The sequence below is a fragment of the Anomalospiza imberbis genome, chromosome 1 (genome assembly GCF_031753505.1).
Source record: "Anomalospiza imberbis isolate Cuckoo-Finch-1a 21T00152 chromosome 1, ASM3175350v1, whole genome shotgun sequence".
In the NCBI taxonomy this organism is placed as follows: Eukaryota; Metazoa; Chordata; class Aves; order Passeriformes; family Viduidae; genus Anomalospiza; species Anomalospiza imberbis.
Genome location: NC_089681.1, coordinates 94562207 through 94582165, shown reverse-complemented (window position 1 = coordinate 94582165; position 19959 = coordinate 94562207). Strand labels below are relative to the sequence as shown.

At 39.3% G+C, this 19959-nt stretch overlaps 1 long non-coding RNA gene across 1 annotated transcript; it reads right to left on the bottom strand.

Annotated features, from left to right (window-relative positions):
- Window positions 1-7038: 7038 nt before the first annotated feature.
- On the bottom strand, window positions 7039-8857 carry LOC137479862 (uncharacterized). Its single transcript, XR_011002563.1, has 2 exons — window positions 8335-8857; window positions 7039-8139 (listed from the first exon to the last, which is right to left on the bottom strand). It is a non-coding gene; the product is annotated as an uncharacterized lncRNA (long non-coding RNA).
- Window positions 8858-19959: the final 11102 nt, after the last annotated feature.

The window sequence follows — 19959 nt, the reverse complement described above, 5'->3', positions numbered from 1 at the left end:
TTAAATCACTCTCATATATAGGAAGAATACACAGATCTGAGTTTGATCTTTCTTAGGAAAGAAGCTATGGAACAATAAAAACTCAGTTTCTAAATATATTAGGGTTTTGCCCACAAAGAACATTTTAGATGTGTCATATGAGTCATATATATATATATATATAAATTTTTTTATTTTTTTTAATGTAGAGGTAATTTATGAGAGAGAAAGCAGATTGTGCATTCCCTGGGTTTTGTGGTAGTCCTGGGCATATCTCTGCTGAACTCCATGACAGTATTTCTTTAGGAACAACTGTAAAGAAAAGGTATTAATACAGTGCAGGAGGCATCCAGAGTAAAATCTAACCAGGATACAAGAAGCAAAGAATGTATTTCTAAACTGGGAACTCCTACTCTCAGTCTGTGTATCAGGCATTATCTTTATCCCTCCTCTGATTTAACTCCACATGTAGCATTTTCTTTTCTGAAGAATTTGTAAGCCTTAATGAGCTTAGTTTCCATATCTGAGAATGCTGTTTCCAAGTACCCTGGGATGTTAGAGCGTTACATCATTTTCGAAAACTTCCAGTTTTCAAGCACTGAATTATGAAAAACATTTTGTATTTCATATTATTCAAAGTTCAAGAAATAATTCAAAATTTACTGAAGTATGTCAGTGGCACATCTAAATTAAGTTAGATCTTAAACTCAGCCGCATCCTGGGCTGCATCAAAAGTGGTGTGGCCAGCAGGTAAAGGGAGGTGATTTACGTTTGCTCCAGCCGAGATTCCACATGGAATGCTACATTCAGCTCTGGGGTCCTGTTTACAGTTCCTGTACCAATACCTAAAATATATGTTGGACAGTGTGTCCCTATCCTAGACCAATAGAAAAGTGTCACTATCACATCAAGACATGGAGGACAAGAAGAAGGAAGAAAAGGCAAGGGCATGCCCAGATTCCTCCATCTTTACCCCTGAATTACATTCTAAAAAAACCCCAAAATTCTACTTTTTCACCTTGTGTCAGTTCCCCTATTACACTACTAAAACCCTTTTGGTTTGTAATTCCTCATATAAGGTTGGCAGCCTCTCCCATGGGCTAAAATCGAAGCCACAGGTGTTTTTGACTTCTTGCCAAGGTCCCTGAGCCCCCTGCCAGGGTCTTGAGGGATATGGGGCAGCCAAAGGGATGCTCTGGACTCTGACACATATAAGCAAGACATTTTTTATTATGACGGTGGTGAAACACTGGAATAGGCTGCCCAGAAAGGTGGTAGGTGTCCCACCCCTGGGAACATTTAAGGCCACTTTTGGGCAGGGCTCTGGTCCTGTTGAAGATGTCCCTGTTCATTGCAGGGGATTGGAGTAGATGAGCTTTAAAGGTCATCCTTTAAAGGCCCAACCATCACCATTCTGTGCTTTTATGATCCATAATCTACTAATATAGGTAAAGGTAACGTCAGCTCAACCAAAACAAATAACAGCTGCTGCCACTACCTGCAAGCAGATGATAGGAGTTTGGGAACCAATGGAAATTCCTATGCAGGAATTCCAAGCATTCTGGCATATTTAAAGGAGAAAGATAAGGCAACCTGAGGGGTTTTTACCTGCAGCCTACAGTTGGAAACTTTAAAATCCTGCTCCTCCCACATCAACCTTCCTTCCAGGTATGTTCTCCTGTTTCTTTATTCTGCATTGACTCTGGCAGTAATTTAATAAATTTTCATGGAATAACAGACAATGAAACCAGAATTATGCAAGAACGTTTTGCTGGATTACCAAATTAATTTTAATACTACATGAGATAATAAACACCAGAGATGGTGCAAAGTAGAAAGATACATCACTAGAAATGAGGAAAAGAGAAAGAAGAGCAATAAGGAAAGACAACAAAAACAAAACACCCCTGTATACTAACTACCTTTTAATTTACCATATTAAGAAAGCAAATTTAAGGGCATATTTCTCTCTTCCAGTACTTTTATGTGATACACGTACATCTGAATAAGAACTTACACATTCTGATTTTGGAGAGATTTACATCCCTTGAGCACACAAAACAAACTTCCAGAAATGCAAGATGACAAGGGACTTAATGAATCAGCAAACTATAACTATTCTGGTTATAGTTATATTCTGGTGTGTGGTGTACACAGCAGCTAAAAATCAGTGTGTTCTTGTGGTGTGGTTGGGTTTTTTTTTTTCCTGGTGACTCTTAACCAACAAAACACTATCTGCATTTTCTTCTGGTTGGGAGCACGTTTTACTTCCTGCACTTGTAGGCAAAACACAGAACATTGCTTACGATTAACTACTCAGAAAGGACAGTTATCTGTGGTACCAAAACCCCAAAACTGGGTTTAATGGTCTGCTGACATGAACCACTGCGGTGCCATTTTATCAATGCATGAATTTTTGGTCAGGGGAAAGCGACACCAATTAAATTTTCCCGTATTACATTAACTGCGATCGCTCAAGTTTGCAGCAAGCGGGAGCCGAGGGAGCACTTGAGTAGCACTTACTGGTCTCTGCTTCGGCCCGCTGCGAGGGGCTGTGTGCGGGAACGCCGCATCGGCCACAGCCGCTCCCTCAGTCCCTGCTTCACCTCCCGCCCCTCCCCGGGCACTCCCGGCCGCAGACACCGCCCGGCCCTGCGCATATCCGGCCCTGTGCGGGCAGCGGCACCACGGGGCTAGCGGGCTCCCCTCCTGCCGATGCTGCGCTCCGTGCGGGGCGGGGGAAGCGTGTGGGCTGGGGAGGAGCCCGGCGCTGGGGCCGAGATGGGCAGGACCGGGCCGAGAGCGCTGCCCTGGCTCCGGGCGGGAAACGTGAGCGGCCCGGTCTGCGCCTTTGGAGGTTGTCGGGCCTAGGACGGCGCTTCCAGCTGCACCAGCAAACTGCGGCCGGCCGCCAGCCAGTGCGGCATCCCTGCCCTTGTCCTCCCTTCGGCACACCTGCGTGCTGCACTGCTACCCTTTGTAAACTGTTCACTTGAAATGTTTTGTTTATTGATGATGAGAGGGTAATTACATTCTGGTGTAAAGTTGCATTATGTCAGAAAATAAAATATGTTTTAACTTGATGGACATCCTGAATTTTTTAAACTGCTGTGAGGACATTTTGAGCTGTAACATATTCATCAGCTGTGAATGCAGCCAATCAGTTTTTTATAGTTTCAGTTTAAAACAGCAAACTTAAACCCAGTGTTTCTGAAGAAGTCTGTAATGTCCTCTAAATTGTAACCATGTTGCATTACTATCTTCAGCCTTGAAAGTGTCTCATCTTTTTACCTGACCGTACTGCCAGCCTTTTAAAAAAATGATATAAAGACAAATTCTCTTGAGCACTGATTGTCTGACTGGTTTTATCTCTGTTGATCCTCCCAAAATATTTACATCATGTTGACTATGAATCTGATCTATTTCCTTTCAGTATAAATAGGGAGTATTTCTGTTGATTTAAAGGGAACTGGATTAATGATAAAGAAGAGATAAAAAGCCTGAGTGGTGGTGAATTTCTTAAATAGAAAATGTGAAAAATGCATATTATATGGCTCTACACAGATATTTACTATATGTATTATGCTAGGTTGGAAAGTTATGCTGTAGTAACATTTTAATAATATAGTAAATGTAGTTTTGTAGTTGAAATTAAGCTTCAGTAGTTAAAATAGAAAATATGTGTGTGTGGTATTCTTTTTACTCAAGAGAAGGAGAAGATAATCAAGAAATTCTTCACACAGAGATAACAATTACAAAAACCCCTAAATCTTCCAGAGGAGAGGAATTTATGGCTTTCCTTATCAACAAAAAAACCGAACTTCTCCAAACTCGACTTAGACTTCAAGGCGCCTGGGATTAACAGGAATTCCTCAACAAGTACCAGACGAATTTCTTGTTTTAAATAAAAAATATGCATATCCATGAAGTGATTTGTGTATGCAACAGGTTACCCCTCTTAAGGAGGGAATTCTCTTTTATCGGGGTCCTTCTCCTGGCTCACTTTTGTCCAGAGAGAGGTACCCAGCCCGGGCTGTAACTTTTTGCTGTTATTGTCTCTTTAATTGTCCTAACTCTAATTGTTTAATCTTTATTATTATACTTGTATTAATTTTTTTCCATTTTATTTTTAGTAAACTTTTATAAATTTTTAAAACAAGTGATTGGCGTTTATTACAGAAAAGAAACCAAATCTCCTCACAAGATCTGATCTTCTCACATTATCTTCTGCCTTAAGAACTCCTAAGTGTAAAATCTGTAGAGGTACTGTGAATTGGGACAGAGGACCTGAATGTACGTAGTTATGTTAATATGCAGATGGGTTATTACTATATTCCTCTATAACTTGAAGTATGGGTTATACAGTGTATCTTTGGCTGTTATGGTTTTTACGGGATACTAGGAAGAAGGAAGAAAAGACACTCAAAAGAGCAAAGTAGTTGCAGCATCAATATCAGTCATGGTGTTAAACATCTGACTTGTGTGCTTTTTTTCTCTTAATTCCTATACATTAAATAGCCCCTTTTTTGGATTATACTCATGTCACTCGAAATACCCATCTAGCAAATCCAAACCCATGGAATCCTTGGATATCTTGATTTGGTAGGAACCCAAAATGATCGTAAAGTTCAGCTCCGAACTCCACACAAAGTAGCCTAAAAGCTGAACAGCATGTCAGAGCACTGTCCAAACACTTGCTGAGCACTAACAGGCTGGGGCCATGACCACCTCCCTCAGGAGGCTGTGCCAGTGCTCGGCCACTCTCAGTGACAATCTCTTCTAATAACCAATCTGAACTTCCCCTGACACAGCTTTATGCCATTTCCTTGCATCCTACCTCTTAGCATTCTTTCTGCTTTGTAGGAGATGTTTTTTAAAGATTATTTCCTTAATTTCATTTTTCGTAGTAAACATAATTGTTCCCTATAATACAAGACTTTTTGTAGCTCAAACATCTTACCTTTTTTATTTGATCTGCTTTAGGCTACCTGCCATTCTTTATGTTATCTGTTTAGAGCCTAATTTTGTCACCATTATAATATATGGCTGACTATCCATGTAGACTTTTTGCAGTTCTTGTTCAGTTTTTTTTGAAATTGGATAGTATTTTATTGCTAACAGAATATACTCATCAATGTATTAAAGCCATTATTAGTTACTTTGAAATTAGTGTGCAAGACAAAAGCTCAAAGGTGAAACTTGAAAAGCATCAGGGTCAATGAAATATAATTGCCCTTAAATAACTTCTTAGAGTCAGGTTTTTTTTCATCTTCAAAGCAACCAATCTGACACTTTTTTTTGCTAGTAAGTCTGGGAAGGATTTCTTCTCTTTTCTTATGGTCAAAGAAAACTTTCAGAGTTTGGATGACAGTTTTAGACACTAACTAAGTCAGACAGGAGTCTTTTGGCAGAGATCTGTCGAAGTTTTGTCCAGATTTTAGTCTAATGCTATTCTCAATTCAAGTTCTGTAAGTATTAAAGTGGATGAAAAAGAGTGTATTTTCTATGTACATTGCTCATTCACCCTAAATTTAGGTGTATTTTCCCCCCATTTTATTCTAACCATACACATTTTCCCAAGAATGAGAGGAAAAGGTTCTATAAAATAATGGCTATAAGTGAATATGCCAAGTATACTGGGTATGGTAGTCAGCAGCATTTTCCTCTAAAGGTCTCCTGATTTTCAGCAATACTTGATCATGTAATGTAGCCCATCTGGTTTTTCATCAGTGGAAATGCTAATCTAATAATTTTTTTTTCATGTTCAATGTTTCCATGGTTCATCATAGTAATGGATATGAAAACTAAGAAATGTACAGATCATTAATATTTTAAAAATTATTGTTGTTTAGACATAGAGAGAACAGTAACTTATCTCTACCATTACAGAATTTTGCAATACAAGTTTGTTAAAACAAAAACTACTCTCACAAGTTTAAAATAGTATAGTTAGTTCCCAGAGTGCCTTCAACTGGACATTAGCCAGGGGAAATGAAATGTTACTTTCCCAAAATCTTTTTGACATCCAAATCCCTTACATTCCCATTAAAAACAAACCCCACTCCATATAATGCTACTAAGAAGTCCCTGCAATAAAACAGTCAAAAGAGGATTTTGAGTAGCTGTTGAAAGTTGCTGATAGGAAAAACAAGATTCACAAGAAAATAAAGTGGTTTTATGCAGTTCTTTTTTTTTTGTTTGTTTGTTTTTAGATTGACTCAGAAAAATAAGTCACCTCCATATGTGTAGAAATTGCATTCTGCTCATATACTGAAGGGTTAATGTGTCTAATCCAGTGGGATTTTTTTTCATTAATCATAGTTGTATAAATAATGTAGATTTTAAAAGAAATTAATGCTTGTTGTTCTGTGAAGGAAGCACAGGAGAAAGTATTTTGAAGTTCTGCCAGTATTCAAAAGTTTATCTTTAAATATAGTTTTAAGATTATAATGTCTGGAATTGTTTATATTATCTTTAGTAGGATTTCTACAACAAATACATAGGAGAACTCATTGTTTTAAAATAGACATTGTAATGTATTTCCATGCATTGGGAAGATTTTTTTTTCATAGTGGAAATGTGTTTTTGCAAGCATACACAGTTCTGAACTAAGTGCCAAATGCTAGATTTTTCAGAGCAGTACAGACAGTTTGTCTATAACAGTCAGAAATTTTTATTGCAGGCAACATATTATCAACTTTAAATAAATTATGGCAAAAAAAGGAATAGATTAATTACATTGCCAATGAAGTGACTCAAACACAGCACTAAGTACCCGAATTTTCACCGTCTGAACATCTCATTCTAATGTCAGTTATCTTAGTCCCAAAACAACAATCCGTTGGTTGTGCTCATGTTCCCTCTGCTGAGGACAGCTGCTGTTCATGAAATGCTAATTTCCTATGTGCTTAATTTTTTGTTCAGCTATCAAGAATGATGCATAGCCATTAGAAATTAATCTCTGTCTGTTATTCTAACATTCGTTTGCAGGTCTCATGCAAGTGTATGCAAGAAAATTTCCAAAGGCATTGCTGGAAAGTGGGACCCAATGGAAAATACTTTTTCTTGATGACTGATTTCTTACCTGCTGTTTTTGCCTTTGAAAAATGTGCCCCAAAGATTTTCTTCCTGTAGAAGGCCTACAGGAAAACAATTTCTGAATGGAGTTGTAGTAAAGCTAGAAAATACATTGTATTCAAGATAAAAGACTACATTTTTCTCTTAAGAGTCTAATTTAGGGGGAAAATCAAGAACATCCTCACCTCAGATTTATTGACCAGATGAAAAAGAGAGAATTGGAAGGTACTGGGTAAGGTTAAAAAAGTCTACAAAATGTATTTGAAAAAATCTGTGAATTGAAAATATTAGCATTAAAACAGCTACAAATGTGTTACCTCAGTTTCAAACTCATTAAAATGTTTTTGATCAGACATCTCATGTTCCAGGAAACAATTACCAATATGGATTGGAAAAAGAAAGACAAGAAGATTAAGGACACCTAAAAATATCTGACACTACATAATCATAAAATCATGCTACAAAGTATAGCAACTTTGAGGATTTTGTAAGTGAATGGAATTCACTCTTTTGTCTGTTTCTGAGGTTTGCCATACCAGACTAGGAGCCAGTTCTTGCTTTGTGTGAGGCTGTTTTTTGGATGTCATGGAAGGGATTTCTTGAGGCGATGTGCCCAATCCCCATCCCCCCCGGTTCAAGGCATGGTTGGCTAAAGCAAGTTCCTTAATACCTCATCTGGTCATTTCTGAACATCTCCAAGGATGGACACTCTGCAGCCTCTCTGTGCAACCTTATCCAGTGTTTGACCTCACCATAACAATGAGGTTTTTTTTCTTATGTTTAAATGGTGTTTCCTGAATTTCAGTTTATGCCCATTGCTTGTTGTCCTTCTGCTGGATACCACTGAGAAGAGTCTGGCTTGGTATACAGTGGGATTCTCACTCACCAGTTTTGCAGATGACACCAAGCTGAGTGCTGCAGTTGATGCAGGAGGGGAGGGATCCCATCCAGAGGTACCATGACGGGCTTGAGCAGTAGACCTCTGTGAACCTCATGAAGTTCAACAAGGCCAAGTCCTACACCTTAGTGTGGGTATTCCCCAATATTAACACAGACTGGAGAATGAAGGGATTGAGAGCAGGACTGAGAGCAGAAGAAGGATTTTAGGAAAGATACTGGTAGATGAAAAATAGGACGTGACCCAGCAATGTGCACTTGCAGGCCAGAAAGCCAACCATGTCTTTGTCTGCATCAAAAGCAGCATGGCCAGCAGGTTGAGGGGGTGGTTCTGCCCCTCTGCTCTGGTCTCATAGGATCCCTCTTGAGTACTGCACCCACTTCTGGAGTCCTCAATACAAGAAAGAGATGGATCTATTGGAGCAGGTCCAGAAGAGGGTATGAAAATTATTAGAGGGAGGATGGAACACCTCTCCTGTGGGGAAAAAAAAAAAGGGCTGAAAAAAAGTTGTTCAGCCTGGAGAAGAAAAAGTTCCGGGGAAATCTTTCAACATATAAAGGGGGTAATAAGAAAGACAGAGAAAGACAAGACTTTGAGCAAACAGATCTGGTAAAAGAGACCCTTCCACTGGCAGAGTGGTATCAGATATCTGAAGGTTCCATTCAACCCAAATCATTCTATGGTTCTATGATTCTGCGATTCTATACAGGCAGCCAGTAACAGGACAAGGGGCAATGGCTTTAGACAAAAAGAGGGCATGTTTAGACTAAATGTTAGGAAGAAATTCTTTACTCAAATGGTGGTAAAGCACTAGATTAGGTTGCTCACAGAAGTTCTGAATGCCCCAATGCTGGAAGTGTTGGAGGCCCGATTGGGTGGGCCCCTGCAAAACCCGATCTCGTGGGTGGTATCCCCGCCCAAGGCAGTGGGCTTGGAACCAGGTGATCTTTAAGGTCTCAGCCAACCCAAACCATTCTGTGATTCTATACACCATTCAGATATACATCAACACTTGATAACATCTCCCTTAAGCCTTCTCTGCTAAACTAAATCCCAGCTCTCTTGGTCTTTCCTCATTTAAGTATCAATATATTTTCTTGACTCAACTGATACAAGCCTTCATTTCAATAAAAAGGGATATTTTTGCAGGTCAATGATACAGTGCCAAAAATAACTTAGAGACTTGAGAAGTAATTTTAGAGTTCTAAAATCTTCTTCCAGATGCAAAGCTAAGTGTATAGCTTACTGTGTTGTGTTGGGTGTCTAGAGAGAAATAAATCTGGAATGTTGGGGACTAATTCTCAGTTCAGATCTTTATTCTCCACTGTGGTAAAAATTAGTTAAAAATCAAAGTGGGGCGTTTTTTTTTCCTCTCTTTTTCTATTTTTTAAAATTTCTGTAAGTTTAGTATGCCTTATTCATCTAAAAATCTCTTAAAAATCTGAATTTCATTACTGAAATCTTACAGGAAATTAGAATTCACCAATTTCCATTAAATTCTGACTTCAGTTCTAGTATGTACATATATATTTTATATGTGTAGATGTATGTAAATATAAATCAATAAAATCCTCATATCTTTTCATTGTTATTTTCTCTCGAGTTCTTTGGCAATTTCAGTTGCCTGACAGAGATAATACTTTACTTTGATAACCGCTGATGAAATTCTATATACTTTGATAAATATGAAGTTAGAATTTATTAACTTGCTTAAAGGACTGAATACATTTTGAAGAGTGAAGTGTAAAAAACCAGAAAGGAGTGGTATAACTGGAGTATTTTAACACTTTTTTTTTCTAAATATTTCTGCTAGATAAAATCCAAAGGAGCTGGTTATCCAAATCAGCAGCATACCACAGTTTTTACTCCCTTTTTGAAGTAATTTGACTTAAGCTGTAGGCTAATTAAGGCTATTTATAAGGAACTAAAGCAGGTCATAAGAGATTTTGTGCATATTGCTTCAAGATAGAATGGGAAGGGAAAATATTTCTTACTGAAATTGTGAAATAGATGGTTAGAAACAAGTGTCACCCTAGAATCAGTTACACTAAAAATGCTTGGGTCATTTGGTCCTTGTGGCAAGGATTTTCTGTTGTAAATGTAGGAATCTGGACTTGATAAACACTGTTCTTATCTTGAAAAATTATAGCATTTGAAAGGTAAAGTCATATCTATTAAAATCTTAAATCTCAGTAATAAGGTTTTACAGATATCCTGTGTTGTGGAACAATCAAGAAATCCAAAGTAGGTTCAAATAAATGTTTGTCATTTCTGTTTCTTCATGCAAGTTTCACCATTCTACTCTGCAGAACTGCTGCACCTACCATCTAGCAAACACAGATACAGTGATTTGTGAGTAGTGACAGTCTCATCTTCCATGTGAGAAAGGTGTTTTTCTGCTCAAGTCATATGCTGCCATCCAAGCCAACAGGACACCATGTTTAGCTCAGTGTTGATATCATTACCAGGTGGGTTAATACACTTTGCCTGTCAGCACTGCCTTAACTGAAGCTGTGCAGCATTAAATCTGTAATCTGAACTCTGAGTGGTGTGTTGTGTTCAGTGTCTTTTGTTTTGCAAATGAAATAATTTCATACCACTGCATTTAACCTTATGGTGTTTCTGGTGTTTATTGAGATAATGAATAAAGATCTGGCAGATTGGACCTTTGTGAGGAAATATCTAAATACCCTTAAATGCTGTAGCAAGCAGTGGTGGTTACTCAGCAGAAGCTGCTCTTTTGATCCAGTTAGTTATCAGATAGTGCCATGTCAGGACACTCAGGTGTTTTGTTTTTTTTTTTTTTTTTTTTTTTTTTTTTTTTTTTTTTTTTTTTGTTGTTGTTTTTTTTTGTTTTTTTGTTTTTTTGTCTCAAACAAAACCAAAGTCCTAGTTAAAAACCTGATCAGAGAATGGAAAGTGTATCTTGGAAAATAATAATAATTTTAAAAAATTAAAAATCAGATCCTTATGTGTAAGACTGACCACTGGAAAATTTCTACTTATAGCCAGAAAGAAACCAATTTATGACTGTCATGCAACTAGTAAATTAAGAAATTGATTTCCTTGGGAATACTGTAACATGAGATACTTGAGATCCTGCAGCATTTCAGTGTATAAATTTAGATTCTCAGTGTCCTAAGTCAAGTGGAAATACAGGGATGATAGGCAACAGAGTAGCAGTCAGCGCAGCTGTGCGATGCAGAGTATGGGCATGAAAGCAGTTACAATCACTTGGTATTTTAGAAGCAAACTTTAACAACAGTTCTGAAATTGAACTAAGCTAAAATTCTTTCATTTATACTTTCATACCTGTAATGCATCTGGATCTAAGCTAACAGGCCCTGATAATATTCTTGTAGCAGTTTTCATATGCAATAACTTGTTGAGAATTCATTTCTAGAAAGGATATTGTACTCCAGATCCCTTGCTGGCAGTATAATGTAATTTCTGTATTTTAATAATTTTTCCAGTAGATGGCAGTAGCCGCTTATTGGCTGAAGAATGAACACCATCATAGTGCACTATATGAACATACATCAGTAAAACCCAAATATGTTCCTATGCAGGTACTTAACATACAACTGATCTGTAATTGTGTCTGTTACAAGTGTGTCACCTCTTTGCTGTATCTGAGCATGAAATGTTTTCTCAATATTTTCCTTTTGAGTCTGTTAGTTTGCTTAGTGTGAAAAATGCAGAATGTATGGCTCTACGCAGATATTTACGATATGTATTATGCTAGGTTGGAAAGTTATGCTGTAGTAACATTTTAATAATATAGTAAATGTAGTTTTGTAATTGAAATTAAGCTTCAGTAGTTAAAATAGAAAATATGTGTGTGTGGTATTCTTTTTGCTCAAGAGAAGAAGAAGATAATCAAGAAATTCTTCACACAGAGATAACAATTACAAAAACCCCTAAATCTTCCAGAGGAGAGGAATTTATGGCTTTCCTTATCAACAAAAAACCAAACTTCTCCAAACTCGACTTAGACTTCAAGGCGCCTGGGATTAACAGGAATTCCTCAACAAGTACCGTAAGAACTTCTTGTTTTAAATAAATATATGCATATTCATGAAGTGATTTGTGTATGCAACAGGTTACCCCTCTTAAGGAGGGAATTCTTTTTTATCGGGGTCCTTCTCCTGGCTCACTTTTGTCCAGAGAGAGGTACCCAGCCCGGGCTGTAACTTTTTGCTGTTATTGTCTCTTTAATTGTCCTAACTCTAATTGTTTAATCTTTATTACTATACTTGTATTATTTTTTTCCATTTTATTTTTAGTAAACTTTTATAAATTTTTAAAACGAGTGATTGGCGTTTATAACAAATGGTAGCAGAGGATGGTTCTTAATACCTCGCTGTGGGTGCTGTAGGAGAATTAGAGTGAGAAGACGCGTCCTGCCCTGATTAGGCAGCCTCGCTCTGTTCCCCTGGTGTGACCACAGACCGCAGGTTACGATCCGATGGACAAAAAGAGACAATAAAGCAAAGAAAAGGGAAAGAATTTCTAAACCGCGGTAATTAGCCCCTAAGACCAAAGTGTACACGAAGAACAAAGACCCAAGGACAACGGATAGGTAAGTATTTGTTGGGATGAATGTGTGAATGGGGTGGATAAGGGGGGATGAATGTGTGTGAATGAGAGGCGGGCTGGTTACCCCAGACCTGCTAAGTGAGAGCGGTAGTCTCCTATGCTGCGTTTCCGTCTTTTTCGCGAGAAAAGCGGCCAGTACAGAGACGAAGCGAATGATAAAAGAGTGAGAGAATCCCCCCCAGGGAGGTTGAATTGAATGGGCTGGGTTGAGGGATTAATATTCAAGAGGACCCAGGGTTGCTGCTGGGTTGAGATATTAATCCTCAAGAGCACCCAGGGTTGAATTAAAAGTCTGCTGGGTTGAGATATTAATCTTCAAGAACACCCAGGGTTGTTGCTGGGTTGAGATATTAATATTCAAGAACACCCAGGGTTGAATAAAAGTCTGCTGGGTTGAGATATTAATTTTCGAGAGCACCCAGGACTGAGTAAAATTTTGCCGGAGTGAGGGTACACCCGAGAGAATCTGGGGTTGGTAACAATGCAGCCGGATTGAGGGGTATCCAAGAACACCGGGACTGGCCAGGGACACATAAAGGTGTAATAGGTGTGTTGAAAAATAAAAGGTACCTTGTTGTTGTGGTTGTTTTGTTGTGTGTGTGAGTAAGTGAAAAATAAACTTGAGCGAATGGGGACGAATGAAAGTATACGTAATGCAGATTGTTTATTTTAAGCTTTGTTGTAGTTCCTTGGAGGAAAGTGTGTTGTGTTGAGGGGTGGTGAGAGAAAAAGGAGGTTTTTTTTGAGAGTGTAGTCGAGGAAAAAGTGGTATTTGAGTAGGGGGAGGAAGGTGGAACAGAGGCAGGGGATGAGTAGATAAAATCTTGAAAAATGGGACAGAAATCCAGTAAGAAATTATCAACAGAGATACCCCAAGATAGTCCCCTGGGAGTTATGTTAGTCAACAGGGAAAAAAAAACCCTTGTATAAGAAAAAAAGAACAAAGTAAAGATGATACAATTTTGTATGCCTGAATGGCCAACAAAGGAAATAAGATCTGACCACGTTTATTGGCCTAGATATGGTTCTTTTGAGAAATGGATTTGTCAGGCTTTAAATGTATTTGTAAACTCAAAGGAACCGTTTAATTCAGAAGAAAGAGAATATGCCACGTGTTGGACAGGGGATTTTAGGAAAGTAAAAATCTTTACGGTATCAGAAATCCCCGAAACAAAACAAGAAAAGAAAAGAGGGAAAGAGAAGGGAGGGGAGCAAGAGGAAAAAAGAGGAAAAGAAAAAGAATGGGATCCTTTAGAAATGTTACCTCCTCCCTTCCCATTCGCGCCTGCACCGCCTGCGGCCCCAGCACCGGTTTCGGGTCCCAGCGAGCTGCTCCCCTCAGCTCCGCCGGTCCTGGTGCCGGTGCCTGTCCCGGTGCCTGCGCCCACCCCGGGCTCTGGCTCGCCGCGTGTTCCTGCCCCGGTTCCCGTGCCCGCGGCGGCGGCTCTGCGGGTTCCCGTCCCGCTGCCCGCGGCGGCCCTCCCGGTCCCTGTTTCACCGCCTGCCGCTTCGGTACCGGCCCCCGCCTCGCTGCTCGCGGCTGCCCGACCGGCCCCCTCCCCATCCTGCCCGGTTTGCCCGCGGCTGGTCCGCTGGCCGCGCCCGGCGGGCTCCCGTTAGTCCCGGCTGTCCCGTCTCTGGCCGCTTCTCCCGCAGCGGTTTTCTCGGCCCCATCCCCCGCGGCTTTGCCCATTCCGGCTACACTGGGCGCTGCCGCCGCTGCCCTGCCTCCGCCGGGAGCGGCCGGCTCAGCCGCCGTGAGCCACGTGGAGGCTGACCGCACTGCCGGGCACTTCCCGGACATGCTCCCCCTTCAGCAGCTCCGGCAGCAAACCCCGCCCGTGCTCCGCCTCTGGAGGACCTGGCCTCTATGGTATGTCCTCCTCACACCGCCCTTCCTGCCCGGAGCTCCGTTCCCTTGGAAACCGCAGCTCCGGCTCCAAGGAACTCCCTGTCCCTGGAAGATGCTCCTTATAAAAATACTAGCGGTGCAGTTAAGAGGCAGCTTTCTCCTGGTTTTTCCTCACCACACGAAAATAAAGCTGCAGAAAAACATTGGAATAAAGAAATTGGTCTATTTCCACTAAGAGAGGTCCCGATAGGAGGGGGTGGGATTGGATTTGTGAATGCTCCCCTGACTTCTTCCGAAGTCAGAAATTTTAAAAAAAGAAATCAAAGGGATTTTAGAGGATCCCATCGGCACAGCTGAACAACTTGACCAATTTTTAGGTCCAAACGTTTATACCTGGGAAGAAATGCAGTCTATAATGAAGATACTATTTTCTCAGGAAGAAAGGGAAATTATAAGAGTTGCAGGCATAAAAGCCTGGAATAAAGAACATCCACAGGGGCCCTCTGGAGAAGACATAATGCCAACTGAACCTCCGGGGTGGAGTCAAAATAGTGAGGAGGGGAGAAAACTTATGAATGACTATCGCAATACAATAATCAAGGGAATAAAACGGGCGGCACCTCGAGGGCAAAATGCTAAAAAGGCTTTTGAAGCACAGCAAAAGAAAGAAGAGACTCCAACTGAATGTTTGGACAGACTTGGGAGAAATATAAGGCAACATTCCAGAATGGATCCTGAGATTGATGTGAAAAAAGCTTTGTTAAAGATTAACTTTGTGCTTGGCCAGATAATGGAAAAAAATTGAAGATCAGAATGACAAATTATTAGATGATTTATTAAAGGAGGCTCAGAAAGTCTATGGCCAAAGCCAAACTAAAAGCAAGGATTGTGGCAGTCACCATGTGAGAAAACAATTACAAGAAAAAAATCAAAAACACACAAACACTACTCCTAGATATGACAGTAGTAGAGACAGGGGAACAAAAAAAAAAATAAAACCCCAATACAAACCAAATCTCAGGAGCATTCCAGGAATGTCTGCTTTTACTGTAAGAACAAAGGACATTATAAGAGAGATTGTCCTAAGAGAGCAACAGATCTGAAAATCTTCTGAGAGGTGAGCAAAGAGGAAGAATAGGGGTGTCCAAGGCTCTATTTTCTAGGGGACAGATACCATCTAGAGCCTGTGATAACTTTAAAAGTAGGTCCCCAAGAAGAAGAATTGGAATTTGTAGTAGATACCGGAGGAGAAAGAACCTGTTTGTTAAATATTCCAAAAGGTTATAGTGTACCAACAGAAAACCTAATACATGATTGTCTAGAAATTATCCAGTACCAGAAAAAGAATGTCAGGGTATGCAGTAGTTGATGGGAAAAACATGCAAACCATTGAAAAGGGGAAATTACCTTCAAACTGGTCAGCTCAAACCTGTGAATTATATGCTCTAAAAAGGGCACTGGAATATTTAGCACACAAGAAGGGAACTATATATACTGATTCAAGGTATGCCTTTGGAGTAGTACATACCTTTGGAAAAATTTGGGAAGAAAGAGGATTGCTTAATTCAAGGGGAAAAGGATTAGTACATGAGGGGCTCATTTTAGAGGTTTTAGAAGCATTAAGATTACCAGAAGAAATAGCTGTAGTACATATTAAAAGTCACCAAAAGGGAGTGACTCCAGAAGTAAGAGGAAATAATTTGGCAGACCAGGAAGCTAAGGATGCAGCAGAAAATGGAACTGAAAGAGTTATGCTAATATTAACTCCAAATGAGGAGAAATTGGAAATTCCAAAATTTAGTGAAGCAGAGGAAAAAGAATTAAAAAAATAGGAGGTTTACAAGATGAATCAGGGAAATGGAAACTTCCTGATGGAAGACAATTACTTAATAAAATACTTACTAGAAAGATATTAGAAGACATGCATCAAAAAACTCACTGGGGTACTCAGGCTCTGTGTGATCACTTTCTAAGGAACTATGGGTATATTGGGATTTTTGGGATAGCAAAGAAGGTTACTGAAAAATGTATAACTTGCCAAAGGATAAATCAAAAGGTAATGAGAAAAACCACATTGGGAGGTCGGGAATTAGCTCTAAGGCCATTTCAAAGTATTCAAGTAGATTTTACTGAACTCCCTCAAGATCAAAGATGGAAGTATTTATTAGTAATAACAGACCATCTAACTCATTGGGTGGAAGCAGTTCCCACTGCCACGGCTACAGCCAACGTGGTAAGTAAAACCCTTTTGGAACAGATTATTCCAAGATATGGAATAGTTAATAGGATAGACTCAGACAGAGGAACACATTTTACATCAAAAGTGTTACAACAATTAATTCAGACCTTGGGGATAAAATGGGAATTACACACCCCATGGCATCCACAGAGTTCTGGCCGAGTAGAGAGAATGAACCAAACTTTAAAAAGAACTTTAACTAAATTAATAGTTGAAACCCGAATGTCATGGGTACAATGACTACCTTTAGCCTTACTGAGGATTCGAACACAACCCAGGTCAGACCTGGGAGTGTCACCTTATGAAATGATGTTTGGATTACCTTTTTTGACTACTCTACATGAAAATGCTACCCATGAGGTAGGGGAAGAAAATGTTAAAAAATATGTGACCACCATTGCAAAAACTCTTAAAAATTGGAAGTTAAAAGGAATAATCCCCCAAACCACACCTTTAGACTTTAAAATCCCTAATATTCACCCAGGAGAATGGGTGTTGGTAAAAACATGGAAAGAACAATCTTTAACTCCACAATGGGAAGGTCCTTTTCAGGTATTGCTGACGACCAAGGCTGCGATGCGGACCAGAGAACGAGGGTGGATCCACGCCAGCAGAATCAAAGGACCTGTGGAAGAACCTAAGGAGTGGACAATAACATCTGAACCGGGTGATATAAAATTGACTCTTAAACGGGGAATGGGTGGTAATGAACTGGGAAGACCTGAATGATCCAAGAAATATACACAGGATCACACCTGACTGGGAAGTAAGACCGAGTTACATCAGTAGTTTCAAATACTGCCTGGACAAACTTTGAGGTGCCTCCGGTACCCTCCTTGGGAAGGAATACTGCCACCACAGACAGGAGGATCAGGACTGTTTCGGACAAAAAAAAAAACTCCTGTATTTTGGCCTTAGCCTGTGATTTATACAAAGAGGAGGGCGGATTACAACCTCAATCAGTGCCACGTAATATACCCTGTTTGATTCACCCAAATACTGGGCATGTTAGTTGGGTTAAATGTAAATGTTTGAATTGTGGGAATAATTGGTATTGTAGTTCACACAAGCGACGCCCCCATTGCAAGAAGTGTCGAGTGTCAACTAAATCCCCTATCCAAGCAGAGCTCGAAACAACTGAAATAATAACTTTATTTTGTGGATGGGAATTATTAGTGCCTGTTGAATGGGAAATAGCTGAGGAACAGTGGGAGACCACCGTTAAGGAGTGTCAAAAACTATTTGCCTGGAAATTAGCTAAGAGAAAGTGACAAAAGAAGAGAGGGCAAGACCACATTGGCCTCTATAATCGCCACCAAGAAGATCACATACACCTGCTGTGAGTTGCAACCCCATAGGCATGGGAGGTGGGAGTATAAGCCATACTGGACCTCTCCTTTTTCTGTCACTCATTTTCTGTCTTTTCCCTTTTGGGATATTGACAAAGCCATGCTACAGGTGTTACCAGAAGCTGTATATGGAAAGACACCGAGGCTCCTTTTTTTATCTCGCACACTCATGTCAACAGTCACTGTTATAACCCATCCAAATTAGGAAACTGCATGCACAGTGGACAAAAGTACTGGATTACTGAGAATTTAGGAATAAGTGGTAACAGGGCGAGAAGTGAATGCCCAAAAGGGGAAAAATGGATTTGTTTCACATACGCTATTGGGAATAAAGCACAGGATCTGGTAAAATAGCAATTGATAAACAAAAAAGCTAAGCCAGCACCCCCACCTAAACCTGTACCAATCTCACTTGACAATTTGTATACCAATGCTGAATACTAGCTGGTGGGATAACGTGTTGGAAATAGAATGGTGGAAAAAGCTAGGCTTCTTCCTGTTATGCGCTACAGCTGGTCTAATATTCCTTCCTTGTTTGATCCCCTGTTTCATTCGACTCATCACCAGTGTAGTTCAAGGCATGCAATTAGTGACCATGGATCAAAAATTGAATACAACAAAAACGGTGCAAAAGATTATGGTATTAAAGAAACAAAATAATATAGAAGACCCCTTTCAAGAGGCTAGATTGATTTATGAAGAAAATGAACGAAAAGTGAAGACTAGAAAGCAGTAAATATTGCTCGAGCCAAAATAATTATAAAAAGAAAGAGGAAGGATTGTGAAAAATGCAGAATGTATGGCTCTACGCAGATATTCACGATATGTATTATGCTAGGTTGGAAAGTTATGCTGTAGTAACATTTTAATAATATAGTAAATGTAGTTTTGTAATTGAAATTAAGCTTCAGTAGTTAAAATAGAAAATGTGTGGTATTCTTTTTGCTCAAGAGAAGAAGAAGATAATCAAGAAATTCTTCACACAGAGATAACAATTACAAAAACCCCTAAATCTTCCAGAGGAGAGGAATTTATGGCTTTCCTTATCAACAAAAAACCGAACTTCTCCAAACTCGACTTAGACTTCAAGGCGCCTGGGATTAACAGGAATTCCTCAACAAGTACCGTAAGAACTTCTTGTTTTAAATAAATATATGCATATTCATGAAGTGATTTGTGTATGCAACAGGTTACCCCTCTTAAGGAGGGAATTCTTTTTTATCGGGGTCCTTCTCCTGGCTCACTTTTGTCCAGAGAGAGGTACCCAGCCCGGGCTGTAACTTTTTGCTGTTATTGTCTCTTTAATTGTCCTAACTCTAATTGTTTAATCTTTATTACTATACTTGTATTATTTTTTTCCATTTTATTTTTAGTAAACTTTTATAAATTTTTAAAATGAGTGATTGGCGTTTATAACACTTAGAAATATGTACTAGTACAAAACTAATAAAGTTGTTACAGGGCTACAAAGGGTTAGGGACAAATAAATCTCAAAGTGTGCTTGGTCATTGGATTATGGCTACATTTGAAAACTGTTGTGGGTTACTCTGAGTTGATTAATTTTACAGTGTCTTACATTCAGATTAAAATGCTTTATTGTAAATTATCTGACATTAAATGGTGCTTTTATGATTGAAATTTTACTCAAATAATATTACAGATTTTCTTCTGCCAAAATCAGTATGGATGATTCTGCATTGCAAAATTTGTTTTGTGCTGTTTAAACACTGATCTGAAGAATTTTATGTGGTCATGCTGAATTCATAAGGAGTTCACAAACCAAAGCTCTTGGTGCTTCATCTGCCATATATCATGTTGGATGGAGTCATAATCTGAGAAGCTTGGAGAGAACCTGCATTATTTTAACTGATCTGCAGTTGTATAAACAGTCACCATTATACAGATGAAGGAATACATGGGATTAAATCTCGTTTTGCCAAATATTTCAGAAGTAGAGTTTGGATAA